At 37.0% G+C, this 15,698-nt stretch overlaps 1 protein-coding gene and 1 long non-coding RNA gene across 5 annotated transcripts in view; one reads left to right on the top strand and one right to left on the bottom strand.

Moving 5' to 3' along the window:
* LOC106063472 (uncharacterized) overlaps positions 1 to 15,698 on the bottom strand; it is an 80,662-nt gene that overhangs the window by 51,941 nt on the left and 13,023 nt on the right. The window lies entirely within an intron of this gene.
* On the top strand, positions 14,930 to 15,444 carry LOC106073946 (uncharacterized). Its single transcript, XR_001218862.2, has 2 exons — positions 14,930 to 15,108; positions 15,216 to 15,444. It is a non-coding gene; the product is annotated as an uncharacterized LOC106073946 (long non-coding RNA).

The following is a 15,698-nucleotide window of genomic DNA, read 5'->3' as shown; positions in this document are numbered from 1 at the left end:
AGTTACCTATAGAAACAAATGCTTTACATTCCTGGGCTTTAGTAAAACGGAAAACAATTGATTCAAATTCACGGGAAACGAAAAAAAAAATTGTTTTGCGTTTTGTTCCCCAGAAGTGAGGAGAGCTCCATCACTGTGCATTAATCACGTGCTACCCGCACGTGCTACAAAATTAGCTCCGCGGTTGGCTGATGCTGATATTTATAAACATGGAGGCTTGAATTTCACCATCATCCCGCGGGGGTTGCATTAGCATGAGGAGAATTGAATCCTCCAGGCAGACTACATTTTTAGTTCACTGCTAGGGGGAAAAAGTTTTTGAGAAAAAAAAAAAGTTTATGACATTGGAAAGAAGCAACAGGAAGTTTACATGTTTATTGTTTTGCTTAAAAACATCCGAGTTTGAATTTCTTCGTTTTCTTCCTAAATGTTTGCAGACACCGCCCACTATCGAGTTATCTATTTTGTTTTGTTTCGTTTTCTTGCTGGCCCATCATTCTCTTTTTATTCCTCCTCTTTCTACTTTTTTGAAGTATTGTACTTCTTCATATTTTTATTTTGTTTCTTTTAACTTTCTGACACAGTTTTTGTTGTGACCTGACCTCGATTTTCTGTTCCTTTCCTTTTATTTTAACAGTTCGGTTAATAGCAAAATAACTTCAATATAGAACAGTGTTTCTAGTTTCTTTTTGGCAGCTGTTAGTTTTATGAAGGTTTTAAAACGATACAAATACACACTAAAACATGCACTCACTAACACACACAGACACACACACACACACGTGTGTTCCTACAAAAGTTTTATTAACATCTTTGCAATAAAGTGGATAGTAAATATCGTCTTTTGTGAAGCAAACAAGCTCTACACTATAAACAAGCACTGTACTATAAACAAGCACTGCACTATAAACAAGCACTGCACTATAAACAAGCACTGCACTATAAACAAGCACTGCACTATAAACAAGCACTACACTATAAACAAGCACTACACTATAAACAAGCACTACACTATAAACAAGCACTACACTATAAACAAGCACTACACTATAAACAAGCACTACACTATAAACAAGCACTACACTATAAACAAGCACTACACTATAAACAAGCACTACACTATAAACAAACACTGCACTAAAAACAAGCACTGCACTATAAACAAGCACTACACTATAAACAAGCACTACACTATAAACAAGCACTACACTATCAACAAGCACAACACTATAAACAAGCACTACACTATAAACAAGCACTACACTATAAACAAACACTACACTATAAACAAGCACTACACTATAAAAAAGCACTACACTATAAACAAGCACTACACTATAAACAAGCACTACTCTATAAACAAACACTACACTATAAACAAGCACTGCACTATAAACAAGCACTACACTATAAACAAACACTACACTATAAACAAGCACTACACTATAAACAAGCACTACTCTATAAACAAACACTACACTATAAACAAGCACTGCACTATAAACAAGCACTACACTATAAACAAGCACTACACTATAAACAAGCACTACACTATAAACAAGCACTACACTATAAACAAACACTACACTATAAACAAGCACTACACTATAAACAAGCACTACACTATAAACAAGCACTATACTATAAACAAACACTACACTATAAACAAGCACTACACTATAAACAAGCACTACTCTATAAACAAACACTACACTATAAACAAGCACTGCACTATAAACAAGCACTACACTATAAAAAAGCACTACACTATAAACAAGCACTACACTTTCAACAAGCACTACACTATAATCAAGCGCTGTACTCGAATCAAGCACTACACTATAAACAAACACTACACTATAAACAAGCACTGCACTATAAACAAACAGTACACTATAAATAAGCACTGCACTGTACATATAACTAACATAAGGCTTTTTTTCGAGTCCGAAGATTAATACACAATACTGTAAAGTGTAAACCAGCAGTATACTGTTAATTACAGAATAGAAATTCAAAGTATAAACATTACATTGGAGTTTCCCATACAAAGCTGAAAGTCTATCAATAGCAAGCTTTCTTGGTGTATCCGGTGTACAAACTAGAGGAAGGGTTGATAAGCTAGGTTGTTTTTAAATTGATATGATCATTTTATACACTGTTTAGCACTGCAGAATCAAATGTGTACATCGCTTTCATTAGAAAATACTGAACATTGTACTTTTCTTTTATGACTTTCAACTTATTTATAAACAAATGGGCAACCAACTAGCGATAGAAAAAGTGATTTGATACCAAGATCAACTGCCACTCATTGAGATATTATTAAAATTATTGCACGGTTATTTTTTTTTAGTTGGCAACAGTAAAGTTAATTAAGCGTCATTGACATTGTTTAGTTGATTGTGGAAATCTTGAATAATAATTAACACTTACAGAAGTAGAAAAAAAAGGATAAAATTAGTAGTTGTAAGATCTCTATTCAAATGATAAAATTAGTATCTGTGAGATCTCTACTCAAATGATACAATTAGTAGTTGTAAGATCTCTACTCAAATGATACAATTTGTAGCTGTAAGATCTCTACTCAACTGATAAAATTAGTAGTTGTAAGATCTCTACTCAAATGATAAAATTAGTAGCTGTGAGATCTCTACTCAAATGATAAAATTAGTAGCTGTGAGATCGTTACTCTATCAAGGTCTCTCTTTTATCTTATTGTTTTTACGGACTAAGGGGCTATAATTCTTGCTTTCTTTACTTCCCATGCTGGTGTTTAAAAGGATGTGACTGTGTTGTTGATAAATATATACAATAAAAAGATTTCTTCTTTTCTAGTAGCACGCAGGAGATGAGCAGTACAACAGAAACCAGAGTCTCTAGAGTCTTGACCTAGGATGTATTCAGGACTGTTTGTGTAAGTCTTCTGATGGTGTTACCTTGTCTAGGTGAGCTAAATAAGGTCACGTGACCTCCCACATCAACATTTGTAAATATTAATTAACTTTTTTTTTTTCTGGCGAGTGTCTATTCTTGTTACAAAGCTTCTAATAACTCATTCCGTCAATGTCTGGTACACATTGTGTACACGTTAGTTCTCTCACTTCCCATTCTCGGATCAAGCTCAAACTTGTGCACAATTATTCATTGTTCCTAAAAAAAAACATGAATAAATTTTTTTTAAATTTCCAATTAATTAATTAGTTTGTGGTAATTAATTAAGTTTGTTTGATATTGAAAAGGGAAATAAATCGTATAATATTGAGTTAGATGACTGTAAATGTAGAGTTCTTCTCCTTGATAATCTTTGTTTTTTTCAAAAGTATTTTGCTTATTTTTCTCGCGAAAGTAAAGAGAAAAAAAAACATGTTCCTTCCTTCCCAGTTCCCAGCTGGACAACAGAAACAAAGAATCCCCTATAATGTGAAAAACAAAATGAAAGTTAACTTCTGGGTTTAAACTTAGACTCTTGCTCTACGTTTCTCTGTTTCGCAATAAAGACACAACAGTCAAAGCAATTCGTCTAGGTTATATCGTTGTTGACACTTCCTTAAATCAGTCTGGAAGCTTCATTTCTATTCTTTCAACAGTACATAATTTACTTTTCCAAGTTGTTTACACCTTTCCCAGGGCTACAAGCTGCGACTTATTGACGTCACAGAAAGTCAAAGTCTAGTGGTAAAGCAAAGGTATAACAAAATAAAATATTACAGCCGAGTAAAAGTTGGCAACAGTGCTGCTAGTTTAGTTGTTTTGATCCCACGACAAACTCATTCAATATAACATGACAGCAAGTCATATGGAGAATAGAAAACGTAAAGACTTATATAACTTACAAATAAAATACATTGTTGTCAAGGTATAACTTCTTTATATAACATCAACATATCTTTGGTCAATATTGAATAACAAGTTAAATGCATTAAAATAGTAAACATAAACATTACCAGACAAAAAGTATTAATCATTCAATTTGATTTGTACTAAAGATACATGTAAGATGTTGTACATGTCTCGGATGTTCCTTCCGATTTCAAGGATAATTACACCTTAGCCGAAAACCTCCCGCAGGATTATAATGAATGGCAGCGGGATGGGTTCAAAACCGGGACCTTTGAGACCACCGAACAACATTCCAGAGCGCATACCAAAAGACCAGGCAGCAATACAGATAAAATATAGATGCAAACACCAACATCATTCGCTTTAGAATTCATTACATAATACTTAAACTATGACATTTAGACAGGTTCAGATCTTGTGACAATAAATCCTCAATACTAATACACAACTCTACAATATCATCAGTGCAAGAAAGAGAAATTGGCCCAGAACCGAGACGCCTGGAGAAAGCTGGTTGGTGAACCATACCTCAGACCGGACCACAGGCAGAAATAAAGATAGAATGAGCGTCGAGCCCACATAATCTTCAGTTATGCTAATGCAGCGTAGGCCGACTTGACCATGTCATCAAGCCTTTTAGTGAAGCCAGGGCTCAATTTGGTCAATAAAATCGTGTCCATGTCGTCAAGCATTTTAGCGAAGCCACGGCCTGAATCTGGTCAATGAAATCATGCTTATATAACAAAACACCCCAGTGGAGAATGACATAAAGCTAGTTACCCACATGCTCAGAGATTCAATTCAACTCATCACGTTCCTCTGCTTTGCATTGCCGGATTGGCAGGTGCACTGCTATTCGTCACAGCGTGAGAGATCAGTTCAATAAACTCAACATCTTATAAACAAAAGTTGGATTGGATTCGAAGTGAAATAAAATCCCTAATAAGTTGAACGCGTTACGTCTTCTGGTTTTTCATCGAGCTTACGGTACGAGGTCTCAAATAAAAAAAAATAATTGGAAACGTGTGCAATTGTCAACATGACTGTTTAGTGACCCATGGAACTTAGTATAATTCCATGAGTGACCTAGCAGATTAATGTTAGGTTATTTAGAAGCATTCTTTTTCAATGGTTTTTCAGGTTATCGGAAAGCGATTTTAAACGAATATGTTTATATCAACGGTCCCACTGATAAAAAAAATCTATCCAGTATGCAGGTTCCTCAACTCTTTCACCTTCTACTCTGAGAACGAGCAAAACATCTTTCACAATGGCATTCCTGGAACCCATTTTCACCCCACTTGCAGTGCTTTCTATAGACCACAATAATAGAAGGTTTTGCAATCGCCTCGAAAAAAAAATGTTTTTAGAAGCGTCTGGAAAGAGAGACAACGAAATTGGTTTTGTGGAGGGGAGGGGGAGGGGGGAGAAAGCGGGAAGTAGAAGGGGTACTCTTGTCACTGTGAGATATACATTTGTGTATTCTGTCACGTGACCTGTGGACCAAGTGAAAACAATGGAGGGCTTTCATGTTTAGTTAGCTGCACGCTTTCAACCAGCTCTATTTCTCCAAGCGGAACCCCCTTGATTGATATCACGCATGCGCACGTCGAGGGCGCGAAAGCAGGAATTACCGAAAGTCAGAGCCGGAAACACGTGTTTTGAAGGAGCGCGAGCTAAAGGTCAAAATAGTGCAAGAAAAGTAGGAACGGGGGGGGGGGAGGGAAGTGGGGCGAGAAAGGAAGACAGAAGGAGAATAGGATGCGCCTTTTTTTTTCTTCTCTTCCTTATGTACCTTTTTTTTACATTCATTCCAGTGCTGACTAGAATTTCTCCCAACTTCTAGCAGGGAAAAATGATTGATGGAAGGAACAAGGCTCTCATTCATAGAGAACGCTTTAAGAAATGTGGCTCTCAGTCGTAGACCTCAGCAGGTCTAGTCAACGATGTCTTCCAACTGCACATCTGTACATTAGTTTCAGCTAACCACCCACTTAGTCCTACACCGTTAACACAGTAGGGAGTGTTATAACCACACACCAGCTATATATTTAGGAGATTTGTAACCACACACCAGCTATATATTTAGGAGATTTGTAACCACACACCAGCTATAAATTTAGGAGATTTGTAACCACACACCAGCTATATATTTAGGAGATTTGTAACCACACACCAGCTATAAATTTAGGAGATTTGTAACCACACACCAGCTATAAATTTAGGAGATTTGTAACCACACACCAGCTATAAATTTAGGAGATTTGTAACCACACACCAGCTATACATTTAGGAGATTTGTAACCACACACCAGCTATAAATTTAGGAGATTTGTAACCACACACCAGCCATACATTTAGGGGAGTTATAACCACACGCCGTTCTTTCAGTTGGGCTAGTCATAACCATACAACTATCAGATAATGATATTTTTAGGAAAGTTAGATCAAAGATTCTCAAAAGGTGGTCCGCGGAACCCCAGGTTATAATTGTATAAAGTTAAAATTACTTCTCTAATAGGCAGCTTATCCGATCGGATAATTTGAATAAAAATCAAGTCGCCACTCATTATTGTTTAATATGTTTATTACGTACGACCTAAATCAAAGATTTGAAAATATTGTTCACTTGGATATAACAGACTCGAAACTAAGATTCCAATCACAGATGAATCCATACTAATGCATGATCAACTTATTGAATGTCCACAAACTCCAGACCTCAAACAATTTTCGAACAAGAACACCACAAATTCTGATTACAAAAACAGATTCTAAAGTTATATCCTGCGTTATGGCCAGTTATGGGTCATTGTGGGTCATTGTAAAGAAGTTGTTGACTGCTTTTACGTATTCGTATTTGGTACAACATGAATTCATTGCCATAATAATAATTATAAAAGAAGCCGACTCGAAAGTTTTGCTCGTTGAGTCCGGCTTATATACACTCGTAAAACATCATCAAAAGTCATTGTTTTAAATTTCATATTAAACAAAAGTTATAAATCTGAATAAACTCTCCTTCAACCATTTTTTTTATACATTTGTTACTTATACAACTTTTCTCTTAGGGATCCTTGGGCAGGTTATGACTATATAAGGGTGTCCCCGGTCAAAAAGGTTTGAGAACCTCTGAGTTATATGATAGGGAGTGTTATAATCATGCACCTATCATACATATGGGAGAGTTGCAATACGCACGTCACATAGCTGAGAGAGTTAAAACTATATATAATGAAGACATACTGGAGAATGACGAATCACGTGACAGTTATTCAGTTAGAACATATCGCAGTTAGTACAATGCAAGGAAAGTATCTTTCTGATGAGAAAATGGTGAAAATAGTGAGTATCACGTGATATAACGTATCAATGACGCCAAAAACAACATCAAGTGATTTTATTACAAATATAGTACAGAAAACAATGAAAGCTTAAGGAAGTTTTAAAAGTAGCGTTTAAAGGCCCCTGGGAGCTAAACTTAAACAATGATTTATGTCACAGAAATTCTGAAACTCTGCATAATCAATATGCCATAATCATGTCACACATATATATTTATTTTTTTTGTGTATTGGAAAAGCTGTAGGCACTGGAGACTGAAGAGTTACATGAAATAATAAATCCATAGGGCTCATTCTTCAATATTTTATTTTCACACGCTATATTTGTTGCTGTGGCCACTGGTCAGACCCTCCGCCATACCGCATCTTAATTGGCAGCGCTCAGTGGATCATCTTATTCTCCAAGACTGGCGCTAATGAACAAATCTAAACTTCAACTTCAACTCGTAAACTAAGTCGTCGACTCAGCAACCTTCTTGTTTGTCATGTCACAACAATCTCAACATCAGTCTAGTCCTCATTTCACTTTTTGACAGGTTATTAAAAATATATAGTTTCTGTGCTGTCATTTCTCAACAGGCGAAAAAAAAAAAAAAAAAAAAAACTACCCCAAAATAACAACAAATGCTCGCTCAATCAAATGTGCAAACCATTTATTCCTCGAGTTGTCTATCATGAGGTTTTGAATCAACAAAATGTGTTTCACATTTTATCACGCACATTTTTACCCTCCAACTAATTAATTAGTAAAATCATTTGCAAAAAATTGATTAAAATAAATGAATATAATGATTAGCACGTTAAGAATTAAAGATGGCCGTGTCTAGCTACTGTTGCGTTTGTAGCAAGTTTAAAAAGGGCGGAGCTATTGCTGTCTTGGAAGCTACTGTAAAGCTGCTAATGGATATATTGTATAATCAATAAAACAAAACAATTAGTTAATCAACCATCGGTAATTAATTATTTTGTTTGGTATCTCGAACAAGGGAAAGAAAGTATAATTGACCGAGGCGTCCCCTATTACTATTATTATGTTATAAGGTCGCCGCTTTGGTGTAAGTTTGAAACAAACAATAGGTAATATACAATCTTCGATTTTCATACACACCTAACACGAAGAGGGGTTAGGAGATCGGTTTGAGTCATTATTCTCGAATTCAGGACGTCCGTCCCCCCCCCCCCAGTTTTATAAATGCTTTTTTTCTCCCCCCCCCCACCCCCACCCCCGTTTTATAAATGCTTTTTTTTCTCCCCCCCCCCTCATTTTGCCAACTTATCCAGACGTGATAGGATCATAACATATTGAGAAAGCTAAAAGCATGAAACAGCGCTAAACAGAACAATTGGTAAATATATTTCTAATTGCACAGGTTTATTGTTGTTGGTCTAGATCTATTACAATTAATTACAGGACTGATCCAAACTAGACGTCATAAAAGCTTTGTTTTTCCATTTCGGTTTTCCTTATATAACGGCGATGTCAATGATTGCAGCGGATTTTTTTTTTTTTGGTCAATAAATAGCGATTCAAATTCACGGCATTATTATTATCATTATTATAAATATTTAGATTTTCTTTTCGCCTTCTGCGTCTGTCCTCGGCGGCTGATTTTCTTTTGGTCTCAAAAGATTATCCCGCGTCCTTTGTGAGTGACCTCCTGCTGTCTCCTTCTGAGGCCGCATGCAAAAAGGTGCTCTCTTCTATGTCAGCTAAGGTAAGAGCCTAAGCTGGTCTTTGAAGCGTTTCCGTGGGCGCCTCTGTTACGTCGACCACCTTTTAGCTCACAAAAAAAAAAGACTGTCTTTGGCATACGTTCGTCTCCCATACGGAACACGTGCCCTGCCCAACGTAGCTGTCGGACCATAAGAAGTCCCTCTATACTGTCCATACCGGCGTTCGAAAGGTTACCGCTTTTTGTCGTGCGGTTTTGACACCGTATGTCCATGATGGAGCACAAACATCTTTGGTGAAAGCGCTCAAGTAGTCCTAGTTCCTTTCTGTCTAGTGTCCATGTCTCAGAGACATATAGAAGGGTTGAGAGAAACTACCTGCGGACAAAGGTTATGCTTGAAATGGTTTTGGCAAAATATGTAGGTCACAGCTGGGGCTGCGCAGCCACGGGAAATACTGCATTCCTCACTAATCTTCGGACTCGAAGACAACCCTTATTATTATTAATATTATTATCTTTAGAAACGTTTCGTTAAAGAGAAACAAAATTCATTCTAGTCTCTTTATCAGTTTTCACTGAGGAATTTTCTGGTGATGAAGCAGGTCTGCAGCAGTATTGCCCTTATTATAGAAAGATGTCATTGCATTTTTATAGTCATAACACTAAATACACTGACCACCATAGGTTTACCAGGATGTCTGCCTGGTCGTGTGATATGCGCTTGGAACAGTCATCTCTATGGTCCCGAGTTCGAACTTTGACTGTGCCATATCCCCTCACGTCCTGCAGGACGTTTTGACTAGGACGTATTGCTTATTATTTCTGAAGAGACGTTCGAAATTTATAAGACAAAATGAAGTTGAGTGAGAAGTATAATTGCCTAATTATATGCCTCACTCCCTTGTAAGTAATTATAAAGCAAAACTTATTTCATTTTATTACTGGAATTTGATGACGAAACAAACGTGCACTCATGTCTGCTAGCAATTAAGTTAATAAAAAATATTAATTTTAAATGCCGAAACAAAAAAAGTCATTTTTCAAATTACAATTGTTACAAAATGAAAGGTAACAGTATTAACAACAACAACAACAACAAAAACATTTATAAAAATAAGTGAAATAAAAAAAAGTGTACGAACTGAATTTGAACTCATGGCTTAAGCATTCTCAGTCTTCTCAAGCCAACGCGGTAACTACTCTGCTAGCGAAGAGTCCATAAACATGGATGATTGTAGAGTTATGTATTGTTTCTAGTTTGTGTTCATTAATCCTGAGACGGCAGCCTAATATAAATCGGATAAGTTCAGCTTATACCACCACTTCAGTCAAATACTATTTCTTTCCCTTCTTTGAGACACCAAAACAAAATAATTTCTGACCAATAGTTACATTAATTTGTTAACCTTTAATTATTGATTCTTGTGTTGTCAAGTAAAAGAGATAATTATGCAAAATTCCAACTTGATCTGAGATTGGGTGTTGGAGAAATAACGTGTACAAACTTTTTGCCAGACAGACAGAGTGAGTTGATATAAGCTTTGTAATATAAATGTTACTGAATACTGAATGTTACACCTGGGCACGACTCTCTATCATTCCGCGACAAGACCTAACCTGTAGATGCTGGACCACCCATTTTCCTCAATATAATGAACGCTGCTTTCCCGTACTAGTAGAAAATACGTTTCTCACAATTTTTTCCCATCACGACGTCTGCTCACATCTGATTAGAGTACTTTCCCTTTTGTGTCTATTACTACCTGCGGCTCGCTGTCTGACGTGGCAGGTTCAGTTTGATGGGTCAGATGTACACAATGGCTTGACATATCAGAGTTTGCGAGGGTAAGGGTTGTGTCTTCAGCTAGAGAAGTGTGTAGTTCCCAAAGTATATACAATACAACCATCACTATTCTGTTATGGCTTCCTATTGGTTTCGATTCTACCATTATTCTTGTTTATTACAAAGCTTATATCAACTCTGTCTGGTAAAAAGTTAGAACTTATTGTTTTTTTTTCTCCCATTGCCCATTCTCAGATCAAGTCAAAACTTTGCACAATTATTCATTGAACTTGACAAAACACGAATCAATAAAAAAATAATTAAATAATAAGTTAATCATTTTGAATTAATTAATTATTTTGTTTTATATAGTAGAAGGGGAACTAAATCCAGAAATGTTGAGTAAATGACAGTACTTAGTGCTTCTTTCTCCTAGATAAACTTTGTTGTTGTTTTTGAAAGTGTTCTTTTTTCTATTGCTTCTTAGTGTTCCTTTTAGTGATTTGCAAACTCTTCATGGTTGGGTGGACACGGATTTGGAAAATGGCTAGATATGTAACAGTTTAGGTCATTAAGAAAGCAATTACTAGCTAATTAGTTACAAAGAGGAAACTCTGGTTTGGCCGTTATAATTTTTCAAAATATTATAATCTTCAAATGAGGCTATTTTGAACAGCGGGTATTTCCGCACTCACCTCAAATGTTTCCTTGCATGTCCATAAGGAGTTGAATACATACATAGGTTATCATGTACATTTATATGTGGAAATTATTAGATGGACTAATAGAAGAACTTGATTTTGTAAGTGTATGTTGCCATGACCTTTCAATACTGAAGAATTACAAGAAATATATAGAACGAGACCTATGATTCGGGAAAAAGGAACTGACTATAAAAGCAACAACTTTTTTTTTGTTACTTATATATTTATCATCCCGTTATGTCTTGAATTTAACCGAAGCAAATAGGCGATGTTTAAAAAAAAGGTTACTTATATATCTAGAGAAAAGCCATACTATTATTCAAGTAACATGAGAACCGCTGTAGCGAGTCAAGGCACTATCCCAGTGAAATGTACCAGATGTCTATTATGACAGTTATCTCCCTTTATTGTCAGGTCTGCCTCATGTTTTCCTTGACTACTTTCAGTCCGTGAGAATACCGGACTGTGAGTAATGTAAGTAAGTCATGCCAAACATGTTTGAGGGAGACTGTTGACCTTCCAAACTATCGAGTGTTTAGTAGGTACTCATTTACAGTGATACGGCTTTGCACATTATAGCATATACATATATATATATATATATATATATATATATATATATATGTATGTATGCCATGCATGTATATATATATATATATATATATATATATATACATATGTATATATATATTATGGTTGAAACATTAATGAATAAGGTTGGATTCAATTTTTTTGTTAATTTATTTTAGAATTATCTATTGTTGTCTTGCAATCACGTATTCTGTTTCCATTCCTGCACTCTGTTCTTTGGTGGAATGGAAAACTGGGAAAAGATGCCTGGAAATTGGACGGGAAGTTCTAAAGCGCTTGAACGATTTTTATTTTAAATGTACAGTTGATGTGTATCTTTTGGGGAAAAAAAAATCGATAGCTAAATGTCTCCACAATAAAAAACTCTACTTTGACAGTTATAATTTTTCAGAACTATTTAATCATCTTGAAAACAAAAGTTAGGCTTTTTATCAACAAAATAGTTCCGAATGACGTCAAAAGAAAAAAATATTATTCGTTTGTTTTTACCACGGCTTTAGCGTTAATTATCTTACTCGACTCAAATGTTTCTTTGTAATCAGGAAAAAGTTAAAAAATAAAAATAAAAAAAAACAACAACTAACGTACAGGAAAATTATGCACACAGTGTTAACTCTTTCTCTCCTAACTGACGATACCAGCGTTGATTCCACCAGAATGTGGTAAATAATTACGGAGAGAAAGAGTTAAGTAGACTTGATGTGTACACTCCAAGAATGTATTCAAATATGCAAATGTATAGTACTAGATCCCGATATAGATTAATGAGTGTATGGATCTCATTGTAAAGACTCCTCGCCATTACGAAACACTATCAGAAAGGAATTTCGAGTCCCAGATTGGCGTTGTGTATTTTTAGGCCTATATATGTTCCGGGGAGAGAAAAGCGCTGGCAGGAGAAAAACACAAGAGAAAAAAGCGAGGCAGATGACACTGGCCATTACGAACATTACGGGCTCACATGGGTCTCACCAGCCACATGAGGAGGCACAAAACCCCAGTACAAAGCACTCAGCCCCCCTGGATGACAAAAGCGGTCATCATCGAACCACGATAGACGAACTATATGTTTCGAGTTTAAGAACAGGTTCCGAAAAAGCCTATTTTTAAGGCTACCGTCAAGAACTAACCATATTGAAAGCATTATCGAGATCTAATTGCTGATTTTCTGGCGTTAGAGCCAAAGTGCAGACAGTACCAGGTCTCTTGCGTAGCAGACATATTGTTACGTATTTCTGAATTTTCTGGCTAGATGTATTAGTTGGCACACAAATAAAAGAAACTGTAAAGAACTTGACGACTAAACTTTCAGTTTCATATAACTTTAATGACTATTAACTCTAACAATTCGTTACTTGAACATGTAGCGTAGAAGACTGTACAATATCTGTCAGTTTACAGTTAGCTATACTTCGTTGCAATACATCTCTTCACTTCGTTGCAATTCATCTCTTCTCAACTTGCCTCGAGCCGTATTACACAGAACAGACCAACGACACACTTCCCAGTGTCGCTCCAGGTCTCCTAAAGCTGAACCAAGTCGTACTCAAGTCTACCGAATCAGAGCCGCACACGTCTTACATCGACTGTATCGACTGTAACGGCTCAAGTCCACTGTAGTTCGCTGTATAGACTTTAACTTTAACGACAGTAGTCCACTCCAGTTAACTCTACCCTAGTTAACTTGCATCGAGTCGTACACATTTCTCTTCCACAGAGCCGCACACGTCTTACACCGTCTGTATCGACTGTAACGGCTCACTCACGACTCCATCCGACTGCCTTTAACATTAGCTCTCTGGCTTATATAGAGTCCCTAATCGCTTGTCCAAAGTTGCACAAACACGGCTAGTATCCTCTGAAATAACACGTGAGGAAACGTCACATCCTGTCTTTGTTTATACATGTAGATTCCAGAAAACATCGGCTGCAGTGTCATCAAGTTGGGGTCACACGTAGTGACCTCTATCTGTCACTGTTCATTAGTAACTGTCCCCCTACTTAGATCTGTTCGTCCCCTGGAACAACACGTGAGGGCACGTCACATCTTGTCTTTGTTTGTACATGTAGATTCCAGAGGACACTCGCTGCTGTGTCATCTCGCCGGGGTTATACGTTGACCTCTACCTATCACTGTTCATTTGTAACACTGCCCCCTTCTTAGATCTGTTCGTCGTCCCGAACAGATTCTACTTCACCACGATACTGATGAAATCGATCGACGATCAAGAAGGAAGCTTTGGTGGTTGCCCCCTTCTCAGAGATGTTCTTTCAATCTGGCCGTTGTCCATCTTCTTTCCATAGAAGAATGGGAGCCAAATCCTCATTTTTTCAGCAGGTCCTCACAAATGTTTTCATCAATCTTGGTATGGAAACATCGACCTTCAGATGACGACATTGGGCACTCTTGTCGAGAAAATTCATCAGCATTCTAACGAGTTCGTGCTTCACTGGCTGAGTTTTACATTTTCAAGCATCTTTTTACAGATGGGTTAGGGCTTTTTCCAGAGCTTCTTCAGAGATGACCAGGTTCATTACAGTACAGCAATATTCACATGTTCTTCTTACAACAGCAACTGACTTTGGGTTTGTACGATGCCTGTTGGGTTGATCTTCTTGTACAGTTCTGTCACAGATGGTTACTCACTACAGTTCTGACATCTTGAACTACTTCTTTTCTGTCCTTCTTGCTTCTGACTTAATTAGCGTTCTTCTAAAACCTCTGTTATACTTCATCAACCTATTCTCATGAGGAATGTTCTTAGATTATTCATTAGTGGCTTCACACTTTCAACTGATTCGTAAGGCTTTCTTCTTTGGTCTGATGGTTCCGGACAGAATCTTTCTAAAAACATGGGCTGTGGAGTTTCATCAGTGCAGGTGGGGGTCTATCAGTGGGAGAAGTGGTGGGCTTGTTTTCTAACAACATGGGCTATGGAGTTTCATAAATGCAGGTGGGGGTCTATCAGTGGGAGAAGGGGTGGGTTTTGTCGTGCGCATCTGGTAGGGTATTTTCGTTTGAGCACCATAAGGTCTTATTAGTTCTGTTTCTAAGGATGCGCTATATTGGTGTCATTGTTCTCTTGTTGTGCCTTGAGATGTGTCTCTTTGTGTTCTCTTGGTGTGCCTTGAGATTGAGTTATCTGTGTGGTGTTATTCCCCAGTATTGGGTAAGTTAGTTTATTTTACTATCTTCTACATGTCCTAGCTTTACAATCGTTTCTTTAATAATCGTGAGAATGGCGGTATCAAAGGAGTGTGTATTTTTCTTATCTAGGGACGCAGGCTTGGGACTCTGCTGGAGTCAAGTCTGAGTTGTAGGCTTGGTAGTTGACTATTGCCCGTGGCGTTGGGTTGGCGTTGTGAGGCCTGATTGACTATGGCACTGAGATTAAGGTGTGCTATAGCCCTTTGAATGTAATCTGTAATTGCCATTGATAGTTATTCATAATGTATGCCTCATAATATCATATATATCATTAACTCATTAAACCTTTGTTGTTATATGCAATATTGTTATTCACTAGTATACGTTAATATTTGGTTTATTCGTTCCTAGATATTTATTGCATAAATTGATTACTAGACTGTTAGGGGTGCCCAGGCAGACGAGCCAAGGCTAAATTATAACCCCGGCATAAAGCTAATAAACACTGCTCAGGTGGGGAGCCCGGCGAAGTACATCATACCCTAGATGAGCGCGAGGACAAAACCCACCTGACAGGTTTGTATCTTGATCTTGTTGGAGCCATCCACGTTG

This window comes from Biomphalaria glabrata, chromosome 15, assembly GCF_947242115.1.
Source record: "Biomphalaria glabrata chromosome 15, xgBioGlab47.1, whole genome shotgun sequence".
NCBI lineage: Eukaryota > Metazoa > Mollusca > Gastropoda > Planorbidae > Biomphalaria > Biomphalaria glabrata.
Note: the sequence above shows the minus strand (reverse complement) of the source record. Positions and strands in the feature narration are given on the sequence as shown.